This window comes from Echinops telfairi, unplaced genomic scaffold (genome assembly GCF_000313985.2).
Source record: "Echinops telfairi isolate 266 unplaced genomic scaffold, ASM31398v2 ScPeMD7_7412;HRSCAF=8450, whole genome shotgun sequence".
NCBI lineage: Eukaryota > Metazoa > Chordata > Mammalia > Afrosoricida > Tenrecidae > Echinops > Echinops telfairi.
In genome coordinates, this window is record NW_022111312.1 from 19,017,726 (window position 1) to 19,030,914 (window position 13,189).

General features: G+C 43.0%; 1 protein-coding gene across 1 annotated transcript in view; it reads left to right on the forward strand.

The window, feature by feature from the left end:
* Window positions 1-9,913: 9,913 nt before the first annotated feature.
* ZNF605 (zinc finger protein 605) overlaps window positions 9,914-13,189 on the forward strand; it is a 15,912-nt gene continuing 12,636 nt past the window's right edge. The window contains 1 exon segment of the mRNA XM_030887462.2: window positions 9,914-9,936. The gene's annotated coding sequence lies outside the window, so the exon portion shown is untranslated.

Here is a 13,189-nt window from a genome sequence, read left to right on the forward strand (position 1 = left end):
ATATATTTATCTGTATATGATTTAACAGTTCATTTCTCGTTATATATCTAATTATCTTTATAAATAAATATATTAAATTATCAGGAATTTGGTTTTATCTCTCTAGAGAACCCTGTCTAACACACCTATCAATACATCACAGTACATTAGTGGAGAACAGCTAACAATCATCTCATCTGGATAAAATACATATAGCAAATTAATTCCTTTTGACATAGACAGTAAACCCTGTGAAAGCTAGATCTGTGTAGGGTGAAACCCAGTCAGGGAAAGGAAACTCAAATATTTCCCACGAAATCCACTGACAGACTCAAAACAACAAGGCAGTCCCATCAAGATCCAACTCTCAGGTTTCACTGTGTGCATCTAAGGGAACTTTTAAAATATTGTGGGAAAATCCCCATGATCTTTTAATTCCATTTCTCACAAAGGTTTCAAAGCCACCTTGAGCATATATAGGTGTCCTGGTGGCATCTAACTGCTAAGTCAGTAGTTCAAACCCACAAACCACTCCACAGGAAAAAGATGAAATTGTCTGCTGCTGCAAAGACTTACAGCCCCAGAAGCCAAAGGGGCAGTTCTACTCTAACCTAAAAAGCTGTTGATTCAGGATCAACTTGATGGCAATAAACTTATTTTGTTTTTGTGTATATACACACACATGTATTATATATGTGTTACCAGAGATTAGGAATATTCAGTAGAATTAACACTTGAAAACCATTCAGTGTCGATTTGTGGGGATTCTCAATTTGTGAAGAGGGGGAGGCTGTTTTTCCTCCTAGGAGAATTTTAGCAATGTCTTGAGAGACTTTTCGGGTCCAACTGAGGTGATGCAACTGGCAACCATAGGGTAGAAGCCACCAGGGAGGCTGCTTAATATCTTGTAAAGAATAGCATGGGGATCCCCTACAACCACCACAAATTATCCAGCCTCAAATATCAGTAATGCTGTTTTGGAAACTCTGGCCTATGTCTAACAGAAATGAATACTTAATGTCCATCAAAAGACGTGTGCAAGAAGGTTCATAGTAGTGTAATTCAAAGTAGACACAACCAAATATTCATCACAATAGGTGACTGCAACAGATTAATGAAATATTTATACAATGGATCACAACCTGAAGCTCACCATGTTGAGTCAAAGAATCCAAATACTACAGTACATAACTCAGGGCAAAATTATTCTATGGTGATTGACGTGATAGAAGAAAATAGAGAAAGATGGGAATTGTGGTAACTGGGGGACATAATAGAAGATCTGTATCTTGATTTGCAATGTCCTCAGTGTATGCAAAAAATCTCCCTTCAGATTTATGCACTTTATTATAAACTGTTACTGATAATTGCCATAGTGTCAGCTCCAACTTACGGCAACCCCACCAACAGAGACAAACGCCACCCACCTCGCATCATCGTCATGGTCCATTGTCGCAGCCACTGTGCATTTCGAGTGCCTTTCAGTCTAGAGGGGCCATCTGCTGGCCCTGTCCCGCATAACACCCTGTGTGATCCACAGGCCTTCAGTTGGTTGATTATCAGAAGTGTACACCCAGACCTTTCTCCTTATGTGTCTTAGCGTGGAAGCTCTGTTGAGACCGTCCCAGCATGGGTAACACTGCTGGTGTTTGGAAATACCAGCATCATACCTTCCAGGATCACAGCAATATGCAAGCCACCACAGCATGGCAAACTTGTGTTATAACTAAGTAAAAAAGAAAAAAAAACAAAGGACAACGAAACCCTCAAAGTCAATCTATATAAAATAATCCTGCAGATTTATCTTGGCCTAGAGGAGAAAAAAACAAACACACAGATTTACTAGAGAAATATATTCACATTAAGAAAGTCCCTTCAGGAGACATTGGTCAGTGTAAGAGATGAAAAATAAATTATAAATTATCAAGGGTTCATGAGGGAGGGAGGGCGGGGGACGAGGGTAAAAAGGAGGAGCTGATACCAAGGGCTCAAGTAGGAAGAACATGTTTTGAAAATGATGATGGCAACAAATGTACAAATGCGCTTGACACAATGGATGCATGTATGGATTGTGATAAGAGCTGTATGAGCCCCCAATAAAATGATTTTTAAAAAAAGAAAGTCCCTTCAACTTGCACATTCTACTTCCCAGAAAAAAACAACTGTCCACTTGAATGTTGGTATACAATCTTCTAGTCTCTTCTTTCTACATTTTGCATGTTCGGTTACATACAAAGGCCACTATAAACACACAACAGTTGCTGCTGTGCTCTAACAGAAATAACTTAATGTTGTAGGCGAAATTTTACAATAACTGTTAGATCTCTCTGGAGCTAGATAGACCTCGGTCCTTGGCTCCGCGCGAGAAAGAATTCACGGGGAACCCTGGTTCGTGTTCCAAGTGAGCTTTATGAGAGTTAGAAGAAGTTTCAGGTTTACAGGCACCCGAGGGACTCCTCCCGAGCCTGTCTGGAAGCGGCTCGGTGTGCCGCAAAAGTGTCCCAAAGTTCTCCCGAGGTTCTGCGCCAAAGTTCTGCCGCTCGACTCCAGGCTTCTGCCTTTTCAAGGATTCCACTGGGAGGCATGGTGGACGACCCCTGATCGGCCCCATTGGCTGAATTGAATTCACCTGGCCTAGGTGGGCCAATTCAGGTTCACACCCACCCATGCCTACCAGCGGGAAACCTGAGCTTCTGGGCATGTGCAGTGAGCCTCTCCTTTGTTCCCATAGCTTGGCCCTGTGGGCATGTGTTAACGGCCCTACGCTAGTCTACCTAACATAACCACCTTGATACAGGCAGGAGCCACCAAAGCAGACGAAGAAAAATAAACACAAGGACACTAAAAGTAAGAGACGTTGGCATCTGACTCTCAGGACAGATCAAACCATGCTCTCTGATCACAATATAATAAAACTATGAATTAATAACAAAAAGGCCTTTGTGCCCACCCCACCCTCCCCGACTATCATGATCAGAATTCTACCTTGCAAGTCTGGCTAAACCAGAGGCCTTTTTAAAAAGTTAAGGGTCTCTAGTAAATGTCAATAGAAAGGGTGATTGCAAATGAAATTGTAGACAATAATTTATAATTTAATTTCCTTAAAATAAATTTCATAAATGAAATTCTTGTCATAATCGAAATTATAGCACTAAAATATGTGATTTCTCAAAACAAGAACAGTGAAGAGAAAGCAAGTGAATAGAAATATTAAAAAAATAAAACTAGGCAGACATTTTTAAAAATCATTTTATTAGGGGCTCTTACAGCTCTTATCACAATCCATACATACTACAAAGTTACATGAAGTACACCTGCGTACTTTGCCCCCTCCCCAAACAGGGGTATAAGGCAGAGGCTGGTTAGTCAGAGACGGGTAAGATCGAGTCCGAGTCTCTCAACCTAAGGCAGGGCATAGTCGCCTGGAGGACTGTGGCTGATGACGGGTAAGAGTGATTTCGGGACTTGACAACCTAAGACAGGCACAGTCATCTGCCGACGTTTTGAGTAAAACGTCTTCAGTAAATAAAAAAAGGGGGAGATGTTGGGAGCTGCTCTGAAAGCAGAGGTCTGTTCACTCAAATGTGGACGTGCAGACACAGCTCTCTCACGGTCAGATTGTCTCTCTCATGGTCAGATTGACTTTTGTGCTTTAATGTTATTGAAAACATTATGTGCTTAGCTTGGGAAAAATATTTGCCAGACAAACAAGTTGAAGACTTTCATAAGAATGCTTTGTTTGACATTCTCGCTTAACAGTGTATAAAAGCTTGCTGGAAAATAAACTTGGGGCTGCAGTCCTCCTGATCCCAGCTTTTTTGTGTCTGTCTTTTCTAAGTCCTCACCCCCTCAATCGAGTCCCCGTTGCTCTGCTTGCTGCTTGCGGGCTCCAGCAAGAAGAAATCAAACTGTGAAGCTATTACTCTCCACATATACTCCGCCTAGCTCTACATACTTCTGAAAGTAGTGTTTCCATCTCTCCAACCTTTCCAGACAACCTTAATTTGCATGCTTGGACTCTTCGCTAGTCTTCCGTATTCATTGTCCAGCTTTGGCATGCATATGTGATGAGTAAAGATACCATGGTTTGGGTGGCTAACCGTAGTCCTCAACATGACATCTTTGCTCTTGAACACTTTAAAAAGGTGTTTCCAGATTTGCCCAATGCAAGCCGGCCTTTAATTTCTTGAAAAGTGCTTCCATGAAAATCAATTGTGAATTTAGGTTTTTTTTTAGAATTCAGTGCCATTTATTAGATTCTTTATGCTGTACAACCATTATTGATATTCTTTTCCAAATTATTCCTCCACCATTAACATGTGAATCTAGGTTTCACACACACACACACACACACACATATTTGACAACTACAATCTTTTTTCCATTTGTCATGTCCAATTGTAATGATTTTTGTTTTCTTTACATTGGTGTTGGTGAGGAATGCTGAATGGACTATGGACTACCAGGACAACAGAATCTGTCTTAGAAGAAATACAGTGTTCCTTGGAAGAGAGGAGGGTGAATCTTCATCTTTCATAATTGGGACACGTTATCAGGAGGGACCAATCAGTCAAGATGGAAAGCATGGCTCCATGCTCAATGAAGTGGAGGGTTAGTGATCTTTATGTGTACATAATACATTCTCCAGCATAGATTGATCATATCTAGGCCACAAATCCAGTCTCAAAAAATCTTAAAGGAATAAAGTATGTTTTATGAACAAATAGAATTTAATTAGTGTCAATATCACAAAGAAATATAGGAAATACCCCCAAATAATTGAAATTTAAACAACAAAATAAAATCAATGAAATAATTGAAAAGATAAATGAAATAAGCAAAGCTTTATCTATACTGACCAAGAAAAACAAAGAAACAGTACCATATCAGGAGTGAAAATGTGACTGTCACTGCCGTTGCATAAATTAGAATTATAAAAGAATTTATATATGCATATCTTACAACAAAATTATAAGAGAATATAAGATAACTTCAAACCAACAACCTAGAAAACTTAAAGACATAGAAAAAGAAAAGCAAAAGTGGGCTAACCCAGTCAGATTTGTGTATTACAGAAAATATACATAAATTTATGAAGAGATACTTGCCTTCATTCATAATAAAATAATCTCAAGGTTAAATTACATTGAAGGGCCATTTGTCAACTATCCGTTTGGCAAAGTTTGACATGCTTTTACACTCTTGGAGAGACTACAGTGAAAAAGACCGTCATATATCGCGGGTAAGGACGCAGCATGGTGCAGCCCCCATGGAACAGAAGTTGGCAATATCTTACCAAACATACCAAGTCTACTTGGGAATAAGCCGAGTTTTTCAGCACATTTAAAAAAATCATTTTATTGGGGGCTTTTACAACTCTTAGCATAATCCATCCATCTATTGTGTCAAGCACATTTGTATATTTGTTGCCATCATCATTCTCAAAACATTTACTTTCTACTTGAGCCCTTGGTATCAGCTCCTCATTTGCTCCCCTCCCTCCTTGCTCCCCCTCCGTCATGAACCCTTGATAATTTATAAATTATTATTACTTTGCCATGTCTTACTTTGTCCAATGTCTTCCTTTACTCACTTTTCTGTTGTCTGTCCCCCAGGAAAGGGGTTATATGTAGATCCTTGTAATTGGTTCCCCCTTTCTACCCCACCTTCCCTCCACTCTCCCAGTATCGCTACTCTCACCACTGGTCCTGAGTGGTTCATCTGTCCTGGATTACTTGTGTTTCCAGTTCCTAGCTGTACCAGTGTACATCCTCTGGTCTAGCTTGATTTGTAAGGTAGAATTGGGATCATGATAGTGGTGGTGTTGGTGGTGAAGCATTTAAGAACTAGAGGAAAGTTGTGTGTTTCAACGGTGGTTACACTGCACCCTGACTTGCTCGCCTCCTCCCCATGACCCTTCTGTAAGGGGATGTTCAGTTACCTACAGATGGGCTTTGGGTCGCCACTCCACAATCCTCCTCATTCACAATGATATGATTTTTTTGTTCTTTGATGCCTGATACCTGGGCCCATCAACACCTTGTGATCACACAAGCTGGTATGCTTCTTCCATGTGGGTTTTCATGTAGCTGGCCGCTTATTTATCTTCAAGCCTTTAAGACCCCAGACGCTATCTCTTTTGATAGTCGGGCACAATCAGCTTTCATCACCACATTTGCTTATGCACCCACTTTGTCTTCAGCGATTGTGTTGGGAAGGTAAGCATCATGGAATGCCAGTTTAATAGAACAAAGTGTTCTCGCATCGAGGGAATACTTGAATGGAGGCCCAATGTCCATCTGCTACCTTAATACTAAACCTATAAATATATACACATAGATCTATTTCCCCATGCTCATATATAAATATATTTACATGTGTACATGCCTGTATTTAGATCTTTATAAATACCCTTTGTCTCCTAGTTCATTCCTCTATTTCCTTTTGTCCCCCTGGCACCAAAGTATATTCCTGGCGTTCTCTCAGGACTTCCTTGCTGTGCTCCAACACTTACCCCAATTCTTCCCCAGAGTTTCTTTTTGAGAAAAGCCCTGAAGAATGTAAAGGGTTGAACCCTGTGGTTACCTGGGGGAAGGGCATGTTTGGCAATGCAGAAGTATGTTCAAATGTCCTGAAACAGAGCATCCATGTCATAGTCAAAGGCAAGTGGAGACTCATGTAGCTGGTACAGAATAAGCAAAGGGGACACTAGGAAAAGTTATGAGTGGAGGCAGAACTGGGCCCAGGTCATACAGGGCCATGTAGTCTATGCTGCGGCACTACTATTACTGAGCTTAAGGGTTCTGAGAGAAGAGCCGTGTGCCAGTTATTGCACTACCATTTCTTAGCTCCCTACTCAATCTTACAGATTCTGTGAAGCTCCTCACCAGGTAGCTTCCCTGTGGAAGGTTCTCGTAGGATATAAAAAGGTGGTAGGGAAAGCAGCTCTCTACTTTCGGCTGTGACAGCAGAAGACTTTGCTGGTAACTGCTGGCCACTCCTAGAGCTTGGGAGTGTGGTAGACTCCAGCAGCCTGGCAGGGACAGCACCTCTTCAGTCGTTCTAGCTCCAGCAACTCTGGCAGTGCAGCCAGAGGTGCAGAGTAACAGGTTTTAAACTAAGTACCTCAAATTCCTGCTTCTATTCCCCCTGCTCTACTTTGCTTAATCTGCCCTTTCTTCCTCTAGCCCTTCTAACACCTTCGTAACAAATTCATATTTTCCTAGTTAGACCCTAACTAACAGTACCATGTTTTGACTGGGAGGTGGGAGAAGGGAAGAAGAGCAAGTCCTATGAGTTGATTTAGGAGGCAACTGTAATCCAGATAGTGGAGGCTGACGTGGAGAGAGGGGCACTTAGTGGAAGATGAGAGGTGGAATTAGAGCAACCATATACAAGCACCTTTGTTCAGCTTTGCTTAATTGCCTTTTATAGATACTGCTTTCTTTTCCTTTTTTTTTTTTTTTTTACACAGATACTGCATTGAGGAAGTCTACTGGAACCATTTTTCCAACAGCATGTATCCCATGTGTCTGGGTCACAATCTAAGCATCTTACAATATTTCAACTTTCTTATCAGGCTACTGCACACTTCCTAGTCAACAGTATATTCGAAACATAACTTTTATATAAGCTAGAAACCAGCAAATTCAAGGGGCTTGCTTTATTGCAGTGGTTACTTTATTGCAAGTGGTCTGGGACTGAACCTGCAATAGCACCAGGTATGCCTGTACTAAGAAGGCAAAGCCAGTAAGATCTACTAATGGACTGGATGTGGAATATGAGAAAGTTTAAAACAACTTAAAAGTTACACATCCATATATTAGAATGCTATATGGATGTATGATGTACAATGTTGTATCACAGGGTTGTCAAACTCAATTAAAATGAGCAACTTTGATTTTGTGATTTCACTTGTCTTCAGTAGTTAAAGGGTTAATGAGGGAATATTGTGTGTATGGCATTGCCTTGATATCCCCTAAGTGGTTTTCTTCATAACAATTTTTTCTATTTTCATTTTATTTCAGAGCATCGTGGGCCACAAAAAATTACCTCTGCAGCCGTGGGTCGCCAATTTGACCGCTCATGTTATATCATGATACAGAAATAACTTACAACCTCGAAAGTTCTATAGAACATACAAGGATAAGTCAAGAAGTATTGCTACAAAACCAGGAAACTTTATTAAACTAAATATCCAATCATGAAATGATTGTCCTCCATATAAATCTATATGCTTCTGAAGATGATGTTTCCATCTCTACAATTCCCTGAAGAATTCTGTACTCTTAAATTGACACCATGTCAAAACAGCATTGTTGGTATCTTCCAGGGACATTCATAGTGTTCCTTTAAAATCTTCTTTGAGTTTTAGAAACAAAAAGAAATCTTGAGGGGCAGTGTCAGAGTTGTAGGGGGGATGGAGTAAAGTTTCCCAATGAAATTCTTGTAGAAAAGCCCCTGCTACTCATGATTGAGCATTGCCATGATAGAAAAAAATGTTAGTGCTGTTTTCCTGGTCTTTTTCTCAACATTGCAGTTTTCAAATTTCTTAAAACTTGTTTATAATAAGTTCCCAGGGCCATCCTGTGCCATTCCAGAAAATATTTCAAGATTATACCCTTGAGGACAGAGTTATGAAAACTTCGATATAACCAAACACCTTGAAGTAATGAATCATGGAGCCTAGGGGCTGAGGACTCTGGTCTCCAAGAACACGAAGGTCAACTGGCATAGCATCATCCACAAAGACAATGTTCTACATTCTGCTTTGGTGAGTGACCATCTAAGGTCTGTCCTATTTGGAGGAAAGAAGAGTGGTGAAAGTTATCGATGCATGTTGTCCAATGGACTAATGGACCAAGGAAACATCAGCCACCATGACCCTAAGCCAAAAGAACTAGATGGTGCCTGGCTGCCAGTACCAATTCCCTTAAAGAAAAGGCATTCCGAAAGAAATGCAACATTGCACTTTTGGATAAGTATAACGCTGGGACCCTTCCTTAGGGAAAAGCAGTCAGAAAGAGGCCAAGCAGAGAGAGAACAGAATGAGTTAGGAGGCAGAAAGAAACCTGCCATTGACTGCACACGTCAAAGGTGCCATCAACCAGACGCAAGAGAAGAGCGACCCAGGCAAGGGAATGTCGTGCGACACGCCAGCACTCCCACACCTGCCTCGGGTTCCCTAAGTCGCATGGCAACAGTAGCGCTGCACTTGTAAGGACCGGCGCCTGGATAAACGGCAGGGTGCAGGTAACCAGCGGGAAAGCTCTTACACAGGACTCCTAATGTAAGGTGACCAGATTTTAACATTGGTAAAGCGGGACAAAAGCGGGACACCATTGATAAAACTCATATCCCGGCGAAATAGCCACGTGGCAGCCGAAAACCGTATACCCTAGCTTGTCGTGCATTCTTTCAAAAAATCGGGACTTTTTAAAAACGCTGCGGGGCGTGGGAAAAATTGTTAAAAATCGGGACGACTGGTTACTTTATTCTAATAGGGGCATCCGGTAGCCTGGCAACCGGCAAGCACAGGCATGGGGATGCGCACTGTGGGCTGGAAGAGCACCTGCGCTGGTCTGTGACTGGCTGGACCTACAATTCCTAGAAAGCTCTTCGAACTGGATCGTTTTCTCGCCCCCAATGGGAAACATCTAAAAACAGGACGCCAGCACCTCTTACACGCCTATCCTTGCTTTAACAAAAGAAACTCAATCCTGAGAAAATTCAATTTTGTTCATGTAGATGTATCCATTCATATGTTTCACAGAACCCAAGTGCAACCAACAAACCAGTGGAACCGGAACCTCACTTCAGGGGACTGTGGAAACAGGCGGCATTTACGACGGGGTGGCGCGGAGGCCTCTGGGAAGTGCCGTGCTAGGTCGCGGGGGACTCTGGGAAATGTAGTTCATCAGTCGGGCCGCATCCACCTTGCGCCGCGGTGCCACTTGCGTAAGGGTGTGGGGTGTGGGCGGTGGGCGGCCAGGCTGTGTGGTCCAGGGCGACTTCTCTTCCCGATAGAGTCCCGCGGTGATCCAGGCGGTTGTCTGGTTCACTGCAGAGTCTGGCGCCTCGTAGTGCATCCGTGGTCTCTGGGCCTGAAAGGGTGACCGAGGGGCCCAGTGGTAGAGGACGAGGCGGGCACTCGGATGAGGAGCGACGGGCAAGCGGGCGGGGCTGGATCGTGGGTGAGTGACGATGGAGCTGTCTATGGAGGTGACTTGTGGAACGGATTGCTTTGGAAACTTCTGACGGATAGTTATTGGAATGTCTGTAAAATTTAGTGTAAGTTGGTGCTTGGCAGCGTTTAGTGGTTGTGAGGGCAGAGGAGAAAAATTGGTTGATTTGGGGACCTCTGGGGCATTTGGGGGTTTCCAATTTTGCTGTTTTGTGGAGTTTAGTAACTGAATGTTGAAGGTACGAAGGTCAGGGGTTAGGAATAATGAAGTCATGCTGCCCTTGGTGAGGGCTTGGGCCTGGGCTGATCAGGGGTCTTGAAGACAAATTAGTGTGTATTTCATGATGAAGGTTTGTTTGTATGATTACTTAAGACTCTGATGACCAATGAATTGTATACCTTTGGGATAATCATTGGAGGCTATTGTAGAGGTAAAAAAAAGACCCCTACAGGTGCAAGCGGTTACAGCGCCAGGCTACTAAAGGAAACTTACAAGAGTTCAACTGTGATCCAGATTTGTAAGGATTCCAGCCTTGGAAACTCGATGGGGCAGTTCTACTCTGTCCTATAAGGCTCCTCCATGGAATCAATTCCATTGCAGTGGGTTTTTTGGTTGTGGTTTGGGGGCATGAATGACAGGGCCTTTGGGGGAATTTCTTTTGCGGGGGAACATAAAAGTTACAAGTGACTGACTGGCATGCCTAGAATTAATAGTCAGGGTTCCTCTCTAGGCCTTGTTTGGGGGTCCTGAAATAGAAGCATCAGAGATTGGGGAACTGTGTGTGGGTTAGGGCAAAGATGTCTGGGATAGAAATAGCTGGTTTGTTGGAGTGGTGATTGTGTGGACAGTGGCTGTCAGAGGAAACCAGCCTCCAACAACCGAAGGGCCCGAAGGGGCAAACGTACAGCGATAACATATAAAGATATAGTAAAGTCATAAATGATAGATAGGAAAGAGAATAAAATTAAGGAGTCAGACACATTTTATGGTAGCATGCTCACCCCATCTCCTCTTGATGGACCACGATGAACTGGGAGAAGTGAGAGCAAGCCTTCACCTATAAATACCTGCATTGGGGGAAGGTACCAGGGAAGTTGGATGTCACTGCGGGAAGAGAGAGCAAAAGAATAATGAATCAACCATGTGCTCACTTGAAGGCAGCCTAGCTGTTAAGGGGAGAATCTGTGGGAATGACTTTTGAAGCAGGATAATGTATTTGGACTTACCCCTAACTTACCAAAGTGGATGCTTTCCTCCCATGGAATACCAGCTTTCCAGCTTCCCTCTGTAATAAGTAAGGGCAGAGAGTCCTTGTCCTGTTTCCCTCAGGGTTAGTTTCCTACAAGTGGCATAGTGACTGGAGGCCTTTTGGTAGGAGTCGGCGGTGGTCTTCAGTGTCAGTGTTTGAAGAGCCGAGGTGCTTTCAGGGAGATGTTTACGAAGCTGTGGGCAACGATGAGTTTGAGAGGGGTACTTCAGAAAATGTGGTACCATGGGGCTGAGTCCTGGGAACCCTGCGGGATTAACAATCGGGGATCCTTTGGGGGTTCGTGATGAGGTTTCTTTAAGCAGCTTTGGTGGTGGTAGTGGTGGTGGCGGCCAATGATGGGGTCCCATGAGAGCAGTGCTTGGGCACCTGTTATGGTGAGTAAAACAGGAGAGTGGTGGAAGATCTAGAGGGGCCCTTTGGATCCGGTGTTGGGGTCACAGGTTTAATCAGTGAATGTTGTGTGGAGGTTATTAAAGGGAGGTAGGTAATATTTAGAAAGCTGGATTTTTGTCTGAGTTTCGCTAAATGTTATCTTCTCTAAAAGGCCTTTTGTACTCTGCTGAAGGAGTACTATCCATCCACATGTTGCTGCTCTAGTTGTGTAGCAGTGACTCTGGCTCATGGCCCTCCTAGGTCCGCAGATGAGAACCGTTCCATGGGTTTCCAAGACTGTGAGCTTTCGGAAGCAGCGCTCCAGGCCTGTCTTCCGAGGCACCGCTGTGCGCTTCAGACCAGCACCCTTACAGCTAGTAAATGAGCACTTAGCTGTTTGTGCCACCTAGTGACCCCATCCACACATTCTTCTGTCCTGTGTTTCTTCTCAGCACTCTCCAAACCTAAAATTGTTTCATTTACTTGTCTGTTTCTGACTCTTGAAGTTTCTCACTGTTTCTTAGAGAACAGGGACCTTGTTGAATTAATAGTCTTTGCCCCATGCCCAGAACAATGCTTAGGGCATACTACTCAATTGGCTTCCCTGATCAATAAAATAAGTCTGGTGTGTGTGTGTGTGTGTGTGTGTGTGTACATGCACGTGCACACGCACACACACACTTACATGTGGGGGTGCCCTCATGCATGGGTGCAAACTTGTATGATTTTGAAGTGTAGTGTGATGTGTGTATGGTGGGGTGGGGCCTTAGTGACTGCTTCTGGGTGTTAGTACTACAGGCACACCAGCGACAATAGCTGATTTCTGAGGAGAAAGGCAGGTAGTATTTATCCCAAGGTGAGGTGAGAAGAAAGACCATGAAAGACATCTCTTCTCATTGCCCATCTTGCTACCAAGTATTGTAAGCTGAGCCAGCCCTGCTCACCCCCAACCCCACACTTAGAGCCAATGTCACTTGAACGGCAATCTCACCAGAGGTCTCTTGTGATCTTTTAAAAAAAATATTGCTATTATTTCCTCTTCTCTACGCTTTCCTGTTGCTCCAGGGCTGCTTTCAGGGAAGGAAGCCCGTACCCCAGGCTGATTTACCATTTTGCACTTTAGCTCTTTTGTGTTTACTATCTTGCCTGGAAGTGAGTTGAACTTTATTCCCTCATATCTATGAAAGTAAATTTATTTCATATAAGTGGCCCCCAGGCAATACTGCAGAAGAATAAGTGAGCCATCATTGTATTTCCAGAATTTTAAAAAATATCATTTTATTGGGGGATCGTACAACTCTTATCACAATCCATACATGCATCCATTGTGTCAAGCACATTTGTACATTTGTTGCCATCATCATTCTCAAAACATTTGCTTTCT